We start from the raw sequence: 15,610 nt of genomic DNA, 5'->3' as shown, positions 1-15,610 counted from the left end.
CAATCAACTGGGCCTCTTTTTTCTCTTTGTTCAATTTGGGGTGGATTCTTCGTAAAATTAGGATTTCTATTTTGAGGACCCCTTAAGTTTCTCTTCGTGGAGCCCTGTCAGTTAAACTTATCCTTTCCATCATTCTTTCCATGGTTTTAACTAAGTCGTCTAACTTTGCATCTGATGAAGAAGATGAAGTTTGTTCTTTGATCATGACTCTTCTCTCAGCCTTTAACCTTGCTCTCTTTGCGAATAAATTCTCTTCCACAATAAAAACATTTCTTTGCATTTCCTTGAGGGTAGCAAGACTTATCTTCCTCAGTTGATAAGACATATTTGCATCAAAAACATCTAGAAATTTGATCAAAGCTAGCCCTGGTGGAGTTTGTATTGTTGTTGGAATAGAATTGTAAACATTATTGAATCTAGTGCAATAATATTGAATTGTTACACTAGGAGCTCTCTTTATACTCTCACATTCGGCTAAGATTTGAAGAGGATTCTTCTTTACTTCCCACCTTGTGAGAAAACTTTAATGAAATTGTGGGAGATATACAATACTAGCTGCTAGAAATACCCTGAACCATTTCTTAACTTCTCGTGTTAAACATTATGCAAAGAGCCTCATTTTCACATCATCTTCATCAACTTCTTGCAAATCTAAATAGTCATTCATTATGTCTATGTGTTGTTGTGTTGTGACTGGCCGAGTGCCATCAAATTGATGTATACAACTCTGATAATCCCGTGGCATGGCATGAAGTTGTCCTGGTAAGACAAGAGGGGCATATCGAGCTACCATGACTGGTAAATGGGAGCAATATGAAACTACAATTGATGTGGATGTTGAGGGTGGTAAAGAAAGTGGGATTATGATTTGTTGAGTTGGTATAGAAGTAGTAAGGACAGTAGATGAAATAGGGATAGTGGAAATAAGAGAAACCACTAGAGGGGTGAGTGATGAGTCCGAAAAAGAGGAAACAATTGATCAATCAGTAAATGATTTCAAAGTAGCTAGATTAAATTCAGTCACTAAATCTTCAAGTTTATTAAATTGTTTTATAACATCTTCATCAGAACCTGAAATGTCAGGTTCATGTCTTGAAATATAAGGTTTCAAAACATTTTCATCAAAAACTGTCTCAAGGCAAAAAAATTCTCACTTGGTTCAGAAAATAGTGTGCTCAAAAGGCAAGTGAAATTCAATATCCTCTATAGCTATGAAACTTCCAGTGAGAGAGTTAACTTTGGGAAAAGGATTATTTCTTGCTTCACTCTCAGTAAAACTCTTCTTCCTAATACATTTCTCATGAATATTCACAATTTTAGGTGGGTTAGGATCTGGATAGAATGTAGTGTAGATCTTTCTGGGAGCCAGATATTTAATAGATTATTTACAAATAGATATATGTACAAAATCAAGGCGGAAAAAATAGGCTTAATAAAATTTATTTCATCTTTTAGGTTCCTGTGATCATCATAATTGTTCATATCTTCTTTTGTATTCATCGCATTAGGTTTATTTGGTTCGAAATGTCGATCAAAAGAAACCTAATGCGATGAATCCAGAAGAAGATCTAAACATTTATTTCATAGCCACACACTGGAAACAACTTTGAGCATTGAGAATATTATGTACGAGGGAAATAATATAACTTATATCAGGTTTTGGTTCCCCAGTATGGTCACCAGAATGTTATCACTCTCTAATTTCCCTAGGCTATGCTGAGAAACCCATAGGTAATCAAAAAACCACTTGCAAAGCTAGTATCTAGAACTTCTAGCTTCAGAGAAGGATCTCTCTATCTGATTTATATTTTTTTTAAGATATTAGGCTACTTATTGAGCTATGAGTTTGGTTTTTTAAATATTTGGTTGAAAATTGCAGGGAAAGACCATTGGGCATGGAGTCAAAAGTCTTTGGGTTATCAAACACAAAAATGACAGAGCAACTGTAATAGGGCAGGATAGGCAAACTTTTGGTTCTTTTAAAGTATTTGTGGATTGTGTAGGATGAATATGATTTAAGTTCAATCAAATATAGAGCATGCTGAGATGAATACTATACTTAACATCAAAGTGAAAACATTTATATTGTTTACAAGCCAGAGAAGAGTGCACTTAAGAAAATTCAGCCCTTAATCTTCTTGAAACAATAAAGATAGAAAACATATGGAAAACTGAGAAAATAACGATTTCACATGAGAAAGTATATCACCAAATGGTTTCACAAGGGAATCCTGGAACAAAACTTCTCTGTATTATTGAAAATTGATCACTTCAGTACAATGCACAACTTACATCAAAATGTGTCTCCTTTCTTCATACATGTTCCAACCTTTTCTAAGTCCTTTTACTAAGCATTTATAGAAACATTTTACATCTTAGATGGAACTTCAAAATAAAATAGATTAGGCATTTTATAAATGTTTATCCACTAATAACTCCTTTGGCCTTTATAAACTTGAAGCATCCAAAACTATGTTACACAATTGTTCCTAAGAGTTTTCTAATGGAATCAATTTGCCATTAGAATTCCTCAAAGTAGGAGGACCCTTTTCCTACAGTAGTTTGAAATTTTTGTTGAATCTTTTGACTTGCAACTCGAACTCTTTACATTTTTTCTCTATATGTATCATCAAATTATTTTTCGTTAAAACTCTTTTAACCTCAATTATTGTTGTTGTCCTGTCTGGAATGTTTAGGTCCTCTAATTCATCCTTGGTCTTGGAGTTTAACAGCTTAATAATGCTTTGTGGCTCTTTTTGTTTATGCTCCAAATCTGCTTTAGTAATTTGTATTGATGACTTAAATATTTGCATGATTTCTTCATGCTTAAAAGTGATTTGAATTGATGGCCACATATCTGTTATATTACCCTTTATATTCTGCCAAATTTTATTTTTGGCCTCTGCCAACATTTGAATGATAAAATACTGGTCTTCATATTTCTGAATTTGTTGAATGAGCTTGAATTTATTCGACACTTATGTTAAATAGGCATTATCAACTTTAATTGTATTCTCCTCCACTCAAATCAATGTTGCTAATAAGTTCTCTTTCTCTGCCTTAATTGATGATAATTATTCCAAAACATTAGCAAGCTCTTCTGTAGAATATGAAGATGTTTCCTTTGTTGAACTCTCTATTGTTGTACCTGTGCCTGATGTAGATGTCCCTACTGCTTCCCACTATTCTTTTTCTATTAACAGTGTTTCCATGTCTTTCTCCATTTTCTGTATTTGTGAATTCTGCTAAAAAGCTATTGTAAATAATTTTTCCTTTTCCATTTCTATGCTAGAAACTTCTTTAGCTTGAGGATGTTTTGTGGATGGTAGCTTTAGTTTCCTTCTTAATGCTTGAATGTCTGCCTCTTTTCTCTTTATAAGATCTTCCTCTTCATTGATATTAGCAGAGTCATGTCATAGTTTTACTATCAAATCTTCTAGATTTGATTATGTTGTCTTTAGGAAATGAGGACATCTTATCAATCCTTAACTGGGAATGAACATTGTTCAAGGATGACTATAATTTGGAAACAGTCTTGACCGGATGGGTAATTGTTGAAAAGATTAGCTCCCCTATTTGCTTGTGTAAATCGATTTGATAGATTTCATGTATCTTCTTTGTATCAATTGAGGAAATGGAGGCTTTGTAGTCTTTAGTGCTCCTGGGAGCTGGCACTAAAGGTTCCATGAAGGCCATTTGGAACTGTCATTTCTTCGAGTCGAATGCAGAGAGAAATCTATGTTGTGTTTCACTATTTTCTTCCAAAATTGCAAGTAAGTTGAAACCTTTAAAGCTTCATTTTTCAACTTCATCTCCATGTACCTTGAAAATATACTCTGCCGAGTTGAAATTTGAGAACTAGAAGATACTGGAGACTGAACTATTGGTTCTATAGTACGTGACTAAATTGTTTCTTCTGCTTCAAGAAAAGGAGTGACATGAGTTCATGTCAAAACTATTGTGGGCATCTACAATGTATCACTTTCTTCTGGAGTTTCATCTTCGATAGTAACCACCTGAGGATCATCACGAAGGTCTGACTTTTTAGTATTATTTGGGTCCTTCTTTCTTGTTTTAAAAACAACAAATTTTTCACCTTTTGTTTCAGAGTCAGTAGGGGTGATGGCGTCTCTCTCCCTTTTGTCCTCATTTTCCTTGGGAATAGGCATCTGCATGGATGACTGACTAACCATTTATTCTTCAGTTTCTTGTAAAGTGCCCTATGTCTATTCCTCTTGGTTAGCATACTGTTCAATTTTGGGCCTTGGTGTATGTGCATATGAAGTACTCCTTTGTTCCAATCTAATTTTTGAAATGATGCCTAGAGGATCATAAGACCATGATAATCTAGGCTCAAATTCCATTTGACTCAAAATAGCTTCCACCTCCTTTGCTGCAACTCTCATATTGACAATATAATGACCTATATTATCCTCTAGCTTGAACTATGATTTCTTTTTGTAGGATACAAAGTGCAGCTCATCCATGTTGAACATTTGTTTAATGTATTCTAATGCAAATATTCTGACTGACACAAATAGTGGTAACCTATAAGGAGGTAACTATGATCCATATATTCTAATTTGAGTATAGTTCTGGTATAAATACTAGTCTTCAACCTTTTATTTCTCTGACAAGTGCAATACCTTCTTTATCTCTGGTGAAATCCTCGAGATCACATCACTGCAAAGCAAGCATAATGAGGTATGTATAAATTTATCAACAAAATCAGTGTAAGTATACTCCTCCAATTTATTTCTAACCAGAGAAGTCCAGTGAATCACTGACAAAGGATTGCCCTCATTATCTATCTTCTGTAAAGGAAATTTGAATCTATTTGATTGATGAAATAAAAAAGATAAACCAATACTGACTGATATTTGAAAACACCTTCGGCTTTCAAATTTACAAATTGATCATGTATTGCATTAGACACAAATTGGCTATAATTAAAAAGAATGGATGGCTTTTTTCCAACTACAAAAATTGATAAAAATCCTAGAACTATTTCATCTACCCATTAATCATTATAATACCCAAGTAGTCAGGCTATCATAGAAATTACTTCTTTGGACTTTTCTGGGAAGATCGAGACTGGGTATGGGGGATTGGTCTAGGGTAATTTGGCATTTTCAGGAAGGAAACATTTGAAGATTTGCGCTCTCTGAGAGAAAGTCAGTTCTTTGTATAATTCCATCAATACATTGGCTAAGAATGGATGATGGGAGGGTTGGTGATTAAGTTGCAAAGTCTGGGAAATAATTTAAGGGGAAATGGAGAATATGACTTCATTATTTTGGGAAATAACAACCTTTTGGGTTGGTAGGTATCAAGGATGGCACCAAGTGTAGAATTCAGGAAAAAAGTAAGTTTGGGGGTGAGTAAACTGAGGAAGCGAGGATTTCCAAACATTCAGATCATCACTTTTGTCAAGGAATTTTTGTTTTGGCTAGTTTTGAAGTTCATAAAGGTCAAATTCACACTGGGTCTTGGTAATTTTATACTGGGTGTCGATTAGAGGGGATTTATCAAAATCAAGGATAGGGGGAATCATGGGATTTTTCTCTAAAAAATTCCCCTTTCCTTTGCATGTTGACATATTGGAAATGGAATAATAAGAAGGAGGAATAATAGTATCATAAAACTCTTGATAAAAATAATTGTAAAGAACAAGGTTACTTAGGTAAAATTTGGTCTACTTCGGGGAGGAAAAATTGTTGTAGAATGTTGACAGATGGTGGTGGCTCGATCTTCGACCTACAAAATCAATGGTGTGGTGAAAGGAGTGAGTTGCACTCTTCTAGGGGATTTTATAGAAGTTTGGTTGGTTGTGTAATGAAAAACTTAACGTTATGGAGTGGGGGCAATTTATTGAGAAAACTGATAAACAATGACAACTTTAAATGCAACAATGTTCAATATTGGATTTGGCAGTAAATATTTGAACGTTGAACAACTAGTCGACATGGAGGTGGTGTTGTGGCAGGAAAAACAGTGGGAGTGGAGTGGTGGATGAGAATACAGGTGACAGGAGTACAGTGGTAGATGAGAAAACATGCAACAGGAGTGGAGTGGCGGATGAGAAGACAAGCGGCGAGAGTTTATTCGTGGAGGTAATGGATTGTTGGCAGGAGATGGCGGTATTTTGATGGGGGGTGCCGTTGGTAGGTAGTTTTGAGAGGAGACCCCCCAAAATGCTCCAAGAGATGCCATATCACTCCAAATGGTTTGGGAGGAAACCAATTCCCCCCACCCACTGGTTGTGTTAACTGTCGGGAGTGTGCGGGGGGGGGCAATTATCCCTCCACTGTAGATCTTGGTAGGACAAAGTTGGGCCGTTGGTTTGAGCGCTCCATTTATCCACAAATGACAAATAAAAATTTCATATTATTTTATATCATAATACATTATAACCAAAGTTTAAAAATACTATATGAAATTGACATTTTTAACTTTAAAGCAACAGTTTGATTGGCTCGCTATAGGGGCTTATTTTTTTTTTTTTTATTATTTTGTTTTGTTTTCACTAACACACACACACACACACATATATCCCCTATTTATTTATTTTTCCTTTTTCTTTCTCTTTTTTATCATATCTTTTTATTTTTCTTCGTTCTTTGAACTTTTGAAAATAATTTGTAGAATGAAATAATTATTTACAACATATGATGGGAGGAAATCAACAGATAATCACCAATTGATCCTATAAATTATAGGACCCTAACACCAAGCACATATATTACATATTTTAGGTGAATATGGGAGCCTAACTCCCTTTTAAAGGAGATAGTTTCAGTGCATTTGGTACTATACCTTCCATCATATCCAAGTTCTATGTGTATTTGCAGGTCCTTCTCCTCTAGGCTACTAAATAACTCCTTATTTCCTGTCATATTATATGAAGCACCAGAGTCTACGTGCCATTCACTCCGTCTTGCTGTGCTTGCCATGTAGGTAATGAGGGTGAAATATAACTCAAATTTTTATATAAGAGCATCTCCTCCTACTCCTACTCTAGGATCCTAACTAGATTTCTTATGTAGACAATTGGTTTCATAGTGTGCATACTCATGGTAGTGAAAGCATTTAATTTTTCTGAAGTCCTTCTTGCCATGGTTCTCTCTAGATTTTACCTTGACTTGTGCCTTCATGCCTTTGGCCTTCTTTCCTTTTCGAACTAGAGCACAGCCTTATTCATCGTTAGATATGGATGAAACTCCATCTTTGGTGTTTCCTCTAATCTCCTCATCCACCAAGTCATACAAAAGACTCTCCCAATTTGGGAGCTTGTCCCTTCCATTAAATTGTTGGGTGTGGAGCCTAATTATCTTCTTTATTTATAGGTATCATCGTGTTGGACTACAGTTTGTAATAGGGTAGCAACATCACTCACTTAATTTCTATCGGTGAGGTCTAGGGGGGGTACCGACGATTTTATGAGCCCCCCCCTATTGGGGGTTCTGATGCAACACCCCCGAAGCTAAAAATAAAAGTAAAATTTTCTTGTCAAATATTGTAAATTCGTAGTTAATCTGGGTCATTCATTAGGTGGGTGATCTAACGGTAGAAATTATGTTTAATTTAGGGTTTTTTATCCCTATAAGGAAAACCCTTGCTATATATGAGGGAATTGTATTTCTGTTGTGTATATGCGTATTCTGAGTGAGAAAGAGAGAGAAGACTCTATGAGAGTGTAGATGAAATCATCGTGGATCTGTTTTAGGTTGTATCTCTTCATTTTCCTGGATAATATAAAGGAAGGACTGGTTATTTCTCCGTGGATGTAGCCCAAATTGGTTGAACCACATATATATGTGCCTCTCTTGTTTTATGAAATTTTTATGTTCATGTTTCTGCAATATTTTACGTGTTCCATTGCTTTGTAATATATAATTTCTAACAATTGGTATTAGAGCCAAAGGTCTATTTGGCTGATAAACTCGCAATAGAGAAGGGTTCTTGGTTCGAGTTGGAGAAATGGTAGAAGATGGTAGGTTTAGGGTCGTGAAATTTAATGGCCACAAATACTAGTTGTGTAAGATGCAGATGGAATATTATTTGTATAAAATAGATATGTACCTACCATTGAGTGAAAAATTAAAGAAGTCGACGAGTATGATGGACAAAAAATGGGAGATTCTTCACAGAAACGCACTTGGAACAACATGTCTATGCCTAGCAGCATTGGTATCCTTTAATATTTCAAAGGAAACAATAATAGTGAGTTTAATGATGGCATTGGCAAAACAATATGAAAAACCCTGAGCCTCAAACAAGGTATTTCTTATGAAGCGTTTATTTAATGTGAATATGTCAGAAGGTGGATCTGTTGTTGATCATTTAAATTAATTTAATATGGTTACTAGTAAGTTAAGTTCTATAGGGTAAACTTTGATGATGAAGTTAGGGATCTGTTATTTCTGTGCTCATTTCTAGAAAGTTTGAATGATTTAGTTATGGCCATTAGAAACTCTATCTCTCGATCTACTACTTTAAATTTTATTGATGTTGTCAGTGCCATCATTAGCGAGGAAATGCGACAGAAAAGCTTTGATGATACATCAGGTAGTTCTTTGACTGCAAAGGCTTGGGGAAGAAAAATGGAAAGAGGAAAGAGCCCAGGATATCGTATTAAGTCAACGAAAGGCAGATCTGAGTCCATCAGGGATAGTATTCTCGAAATGTGGGTAAAAAGCACACCCGAACAAATACCATAAGTGTCGAAAGGGAAAAGGTGGAGATGCACAACAAGAAAATAATCATGAAGTGAATGTGACAGGTGATGTGTTGCAACATGATTTGATTCTTTCATTAGATAATATTATTGATTCCTAGGTGGTAGATTCAAGGGCCTCATTCCATGCCACACCTGATAGGAAATATTTTGCTGATTATGTTCAAGGAGATTTCTGAAAGTTCATTTAGGTGATGATAAACCCTCTAAAATCATTGGAATGGGCTATTTTTTCTTAAAACATCTGAATGGAAACCAATGGATATTGAAGGAGGTAAGGCATGTTATACATCTGAAGAAAAATCTAATTTCAATAGGGTAATTGGGAGGTGAAGGAGTTGGAAATAATTAATTCATGCTTGTCTATGGTTGTAATTTTCTAATTGAGGAGTTTGTTCCTACATAATAGGAATAAGCTAGAATATAGTTTCTCCTAGTTTAGTGTGTGGTTGAGAGAATCTCTCAACCACACTACTGTACATCTAAGATAGCATTCCTATCTTGAGACTATTGATTGTATTAATATGTGTGTAATTTCCTCATTCAACAATTAATCGAATATATTATTGAGTGTGTGTAATTTTATCTTGGTATCAGAGCCTGTGAGGGCCTCGCCCTCTTGGGCTTGGCCTCTCCTGGGCATAGAGAAATAAACTACTTTTGTTTGTGTTTGTCCATCATCGTGGGTCGATGGAGATACCAGAGATAGCTGCCTATCACAGTGATGAGAGCGTAGCTCAGGGTCTCAGGAATGGCTTCGGGACCGGCGAGAGGTCGAACGGATTATGACTATCTCATAAAACTGTTTTTGATTGATGACAGCGGTGTGGGTAAAAGTTGTCTCCTCCTCTGTTTTTCAAATGAGGGCATAGTGTGGAGAGGAGAGAGTAATGAAGGCTTCCGACTGGTAGATACCGTCAGATGAGTTCTAGCTAAAGAAATCGATCCACAGATCAAAGCCAGAATGATCTGGGCGTAGAGAAAACAATCTGCAACAGAGTGAGAACATAGCAGAGCTGCGATAGAACAAAATAAAGAGGATGGCTCTCCAGGTTGCAAATGATCAGAGATCTAGGGCAGAAATTTTCCATGGGAGTGAAATCTGCAAGCAGAAATCCATGGAATTGCTTGCAGAGATGGGCCTTCCCAAGGGCCTGCTGCCCCTTGAGGATGTTGAAGAATCTGGTTACGTGAAGGAAACTGGCTTTGTGTGGCTGAGGAAAAAGAAGAAGACCGAGCACTCTTTCAAGAAGATTGGGAAAATGGTCCAGTTCTCGATAGCATCTTGGAAAATTCCTCTGCATTTTCACCGATTCTGCTGCGAATCCATAAATCTTTATGGTAAAGTTTGAATCCCAAGTTTTCGTTGGAAATATGGAGTTAAATATAGTCCAGGGGTCATTCTGTTATGCCGTTTGGGAAGTGGACAGCCTTCATTTGATGAGATGCCGCTGATTATTTGTCTTTGCATGAGGGCTGCGTGGAGTTGATTGGTGGCCGTGGCAGGATCGAAGCATGGAAGGATCGATTGAGGCCGCAATTTTTTATTTTGTTGGGCACAAAGAGGGCTTGGCTGGAAGGATCCCCATCGAAATTGGGTTACATGTTATCTGCAAGAGCCTTAACTATCATTTGGGGTGACGACGAACGATATTGGCATTTTGTTCCTGGAGACGGACACGACTCCAGATTCGAGGTGCTTGCGGAATTAACAGTGGTTCCGTTGTCTATCTCAAACTGGGGACGTCCGACATGGTGGTGGCCTCCACGCTAGGACATGGTGTGGGCAGCGTATGGAGGACGGTGGAAGATGGAGCGCAAGGTGTGCAACATGCACATGCCGGGAGGAAAGGCGTTGGAGGATTGGAGATACTATTGTGGAGTCGCTCTCGATTGTAATAGCGGTGGATACGCGCCTTCGTGGAGATCATCTGGAAGAGGATGCTACAGGAAGAGAGAAAAAGCATTACCGTGTCTGCGACCCGCAGCTTTCAGAGCGAACTGTGGTAGTAATGGGGGCAGATCCTCACAAATCCGGAGTCCGTCTCGTGCACACGCTGATGGTCTGCTCAGAAGCGGTGCAGCGCGGTAATTTGGCCATTCGATATCTGACTCTGAGCAGTGATCACTTACCCATAAAAGCCCTGTGTTCAAAGTAAGAATGTTTGCTGATATATTCGTAGGCGCTGCGATTAGAATTGTAAACATGTAGTGATAAATGGCCTTGCTTCTGAGGGCCTTTGTGCCCGCGGTCATATGCAGCAGCTTGGAAAACAGTCATATGCTGAGAGCCGCAAAGCTCGCAGACAAATCAGCTGGTATCACCGCCCCGCATCCAAATGCAGGATGCGTAATTGCCCGCGGTTCTAAGGTTGTCGGGGAAGGTTTTCTGTATGCCCAAGGAACCAAACCTGCGAAAATATAGGTGCTTGAAAAGGCCCGGGAGCTAAGCAAGGGGGCTGCCATTTATCTGAATTTGGAGCCCGGAGATTGCCATGGTGAAACACTTCCGAGGAAAAGCAATTAAAGCACTGAGAGATGCAGGTATAGAGGTGAATGTACTTGGTGAAAATTTGCAAGGCAGAAGCATTGAGGAAGCTGTGAAGGCTTGCCAATTGTTAAATGCGTCATTGCTTTACAGAGAGGCATATCAGATCCCAGTTTTCAGTTCTCAAATATGCAATGACACTGGATGGTAAGATTGCTGCTAGCACGGGGCATACAGCATGGGTGAGTAGTAAAATGTCTCGCAAGCAAGTCTTTGAAACACGCAGTAGAAGCGATGCCGTTGTTGTTGGAGGAAATACTGTGCGTCGTTTGAGGAGGAGATCTGTGTGAGGAGCATCATCATTTGACTTGCTCGCTTACAGAGATCACGCGAAGGAGATGTCGTGGGTCAGGGAGCTTGCTCAAGGGCGTGATAAGGAATCGGTCGATGAACGGTGGGTCAGGGAGCTTGCTCTTGCTGTTATAGTTGAAATGCTGAGTAATCAGAAAGTTACGCTGGAGGATTCTGTTGAAACTTTATTGCAAAAACTGCTGCATGCAACAAAGGACCTTGTTGCAAAGGTCTCGAGTGAAGCAGATCGTTGTGCAACAATTGTGCTATCTCAATATGATCCCTATTGATGCCTCACGATTGTAGTTCCTTTATTGGTCAGTGAAGATGAAAAAAAAACTTTGGTGACTTGCATTGGTTGCCTAACTAAGCTTGTTGGGCGGCTTCCACCAGAAGAACTTATGGCTCAGTTACCTTCATTTTTCCCTGCTCTATTTGATGCTTTTGGGAATCAAAGTGCAGATGTTCCGAAGACAGTCGTGTTTTGGACATATATATTGTTCTCGGGAAAGCATTTTTATCATATCTTGGAAGCCCAAGTAGTACCCAACTACGACTTGTAACAATTTATGCGAATCGAATTTCCCAGGCAAGGTCGAGGAGCTGTGCAGTTCGAGCTCGTGTGGGGCTACTGTGCGCGAAGACAGAAGCCTAGTTTTAAAGCGGGCAGACTTATGTAGGACAATTGAGAGCCACAGATAGATTCAGGCTCATTTGCTGCTGTTGGAGTGAAGTTTGATCCGAAGTCGTTTTCGGATATGCGCTTGCAAGGAAAGCGGATCTAAAGTCGTCCTCGGGTGGTGTTCAGGCCTCCAGTGACCGAAGTTTGGAGTGTTAGTAGTACTTGCTAACAGACCAGTGATCTGTTGTGGTTGGGAGCCGGCGGTGATGCCGAACAGTCAACAGTCCTGGTAACGGTTGGCCGAAAATTGCGATGGCGCTCCAGGTCGAACATCAAAGATCTGGTAATTGAGAGCTGGACGGTGTCAAAATTTGTATGCTGGAAGGCCGTGAGCGGCCATGTTGGAGCTGCTAGATATATAGAGAAATTTATGCTATTGTCGAAATGTTTTTTTTAATTCTCTGATGATGTATTGATTAACTGTCATGACAATGAATCTACTTGTAATTTAAGCGATAAATGACATTAGTATGACCAACTATTGTCACAATGCTGAGTGTGTTGGAACTGGTCATTCCAACACTAAGCAGATTTGCAGGGAATGGTGAACACATGACAGTGAAAACGACATCAATTGGAGCTACATCAGAGATTGGAGGATGGTCGAGATCGTGTTGCAGATTGTTAGCAGTATGCTTGAAAACAGTGACTAGCCTTGACACTGTGAGTAAGAGAAGTGGCATTATGTTGCGTTGCCAGGAGAAATGGATACTGAAATGCGATGGAGCATTGGACCGTGGAGTCCTGGATTACTGTTCTTGAAGGTAAAATTGTGTTCTCTTCGTGTGCCTGTGAGTGCCTATGTTCCGATGAGGTAAAGCAGCAGTGACAACATTTATGGTGGACAACAAAGTAGATTTCTTTTAGTTAGTGTGGCTTGTGGAATAGACTCCCTAGCATGTTATTGTAATAGTCATTGTATGTACTCAGAAACTCCAAAATGTGGAATCAGATGTAAGATTTTTGAAGGCATCTGAAAGTTCGTGGTGATCTTAAAACCACTTTGTAATGGTTTATGGTTAGCCTGAAACCATCTTTTATCACTTGAAAGTGAGGGTTGGTGGTGAGCCATAAACCATCTATATAGTCTTTGTGACTGAAGTGCCTTTGTGGCCAGTTTGCCTTTGTGGCTGAATCGCTTATGTGGCTTGAGGTGCCTTTGTGGCTGAAATCGTGGATGTCAACACGTTGTTTGACAAGCTTGCCTTTGTGGCTATGTGTACACGAGAGCTTTGTGCTCAATTGAGCAGGTGGACTGCAGAACACCTGGCTCGGACTCAGATGATTTTTTTTGAGTAGAAGGGGATTGGCACGTTTTTCCTGTTGACAGCAGCGCCAGGAAGGCCAACTGGTGTGTCTGTTAGGCCATTAATCGTGCCAATGGGTGTAGGTTTTTCAATCAGGATCACGCCAATTCACCTTCAAGGGGATCCATGGGATCGGAGAAGTTGTGGATCTGTCCGAGGGCGGCAGATTGTGTTTTTGGAGGTTTTGTACATGCAATTCGCCTGATGGTGGTGGATTTGACTATCATGACAAGTAGTCATTAAGGGGGGGAGTTGGAAATAATTAATTCCTACTTGTCTATGGTTGTAATTTTCTAATTGAGGAGTTTGTTCCTACATAATAGGAATAAGCTAGAATATAGTTTCTCCTAGTTTAGTGTGTGGTTGAGAGAATCTCTCAACCACACTACTGTACGTCTAAGATAGCATTCCTATCTTGAGACTATTGATTGTATAAATATGTGTGTAATTTCCTCATTCAACAATTAATAGAATAAATTATTGAGTGTGTGTAATTTTATCTGAAGGTTGTATAACTACTTTTACAGACAAAACTTGGAAGGTCACTAAAGGAGCCCTAGTAATAGAAAAGGGAGAAAAGGTTGGTACCTTTTATTTATGCAAAGGTATTTCTAATTATGTTAATTATTTAACCTCCACAGGAGAAGATACAACATTGTGGAATCATAGGTTCGGGCACATGAGTGAGAAGGGGATGTGATTCTTCACTCAAGAAATTTGTTGCCAAGTTTGAAGCATGTTGATTTGGATTCTGTGAGAATTATGTTTATCGAAAACATAACAGAGTCAGATTCCTCAGAGTTGGGAAAGAAAAGAACAGACAAAAAATAGAGTTTGTGCATACAGATGTATGGGGACATTCTCAGGTATCATCTCTTGATGGCTCTCATTATTATGTTACTTTTATTTTTTGCTACAACGAGAAAAAATAGGATTTATTGTATTCGAAATAAATATGGTGTATTTGATACTTTCAAGAAATCAAAAGCTTTTGTTGAGAATGAGACAGGAAAGAAGTTGAAGTGTCTCAAATCAGAAAATAGAGGAGAATATTATAGCAAAGAGTTTGATAAGTATTGTTCAGAGCATGGAATTCATAGAGAGAAGATAGTTCGAGGAAAACCATATGAAAATGGTGTGTCAGAAAGGATGAACAGGATAATCATGGCGCTTGCATGGTGCATGAGATTGCATGCATAATTTCCTTTACAATTTTGGGTAGATGTTGTAGATACTTTTGTTTATCTAATAAACAGAGGACCTTCAAGTTACTTGGATGGTGGTATTCTAGAGGAGGCATGGATATGTAAAAAGGTAAACTACTCATTTTTAAAGACTTTCACTTGTGAATCCTTTGCTCACATTAATAAAGAAAATAGAACAAAGCTTGAGTCAAAATCAAATAGATGTACCTTTATTAGATATGGTGTTAATTATTTTGATTATCAATTTTATGATTATCAAAATAGAAAAATCATTAGGAGTAGAGATGTCATATTCAATGAAAAGGTCTTGTACAAGGATCAGATGCATGAAAAGAGAAAAAGAAAAAGAAAACAGAGAATATGCAATGCTTGATGAGATCACAGAAAAAGTAAAGGTGCCTAAAAATAATACTAATCAACAACAACGACAACCAAAATGACACTAAGCACCTCAAACACATGAAAGTGGTGTCAGAATATCTATTATGTATTGTTCACTGATTATGTTTAACCAAAATGTTATGAAGAAGAAATGTAGGTAGAAACAAGGAAGAAGTGGGAGATAGACATGAAAGAAGAGATGGACTCCTTGGTACATAACCATACTTGGGACTTAGTCAGGTTGTTTACAGGTAAAACAACATTGCAGAATAAATGGGTTTACAGGTTGAAGGAAAAAGATTAAGGTAGAAAAAGGTATGACTCGAGACTTGTGGTGAAGGGGTTTGCACATATGAAAGGCATATAATTTGATGAAATATTTCTCTTGTTGTTAAAATGACTTCAATTGGAACTATTTTAAGTCTAGTAGCTACAAAATATTTGCATCTTGAGTAGTTA

At 38.0% G+C, this 15,610-nt stretch overlaps 1 pseudogene; it reads left to right on the top strand.

Annotated features, from left to right (window-relative positions):
* Positions 1-11,623: 11,623 nt before the first annotated feature.
* LOC149146038 (CLIP-associated protein pseudogene) lies at positions 11,624-12,231 on the top strand (annotated as a pseudogene).
* The last annotated feature ends 3,379 nt before the right edge of the window (positions 12,232-15,610 follow it).

The sequence above is a fragment of the Pinus tabuliformis genome, chromosome X (genome assembly GCF_031772625.1).
Source record: "Pinus tabuliformis cultivar Carrire ecotype Pingquan chromosome X, CPIR1, whole genome shotgun sequence".
Classification (NCBI taxonomy): Eukaryota; Viridiplantae; Streptophyta; class Pinopsida; order Pinales; family Pinaceae; genus Pinus; species Pinus tabuliformis.
Note: the sequence above shows the minus strand (reverse complement) of the source record. Positions and strands in the feature narration are given on the sequence as shown.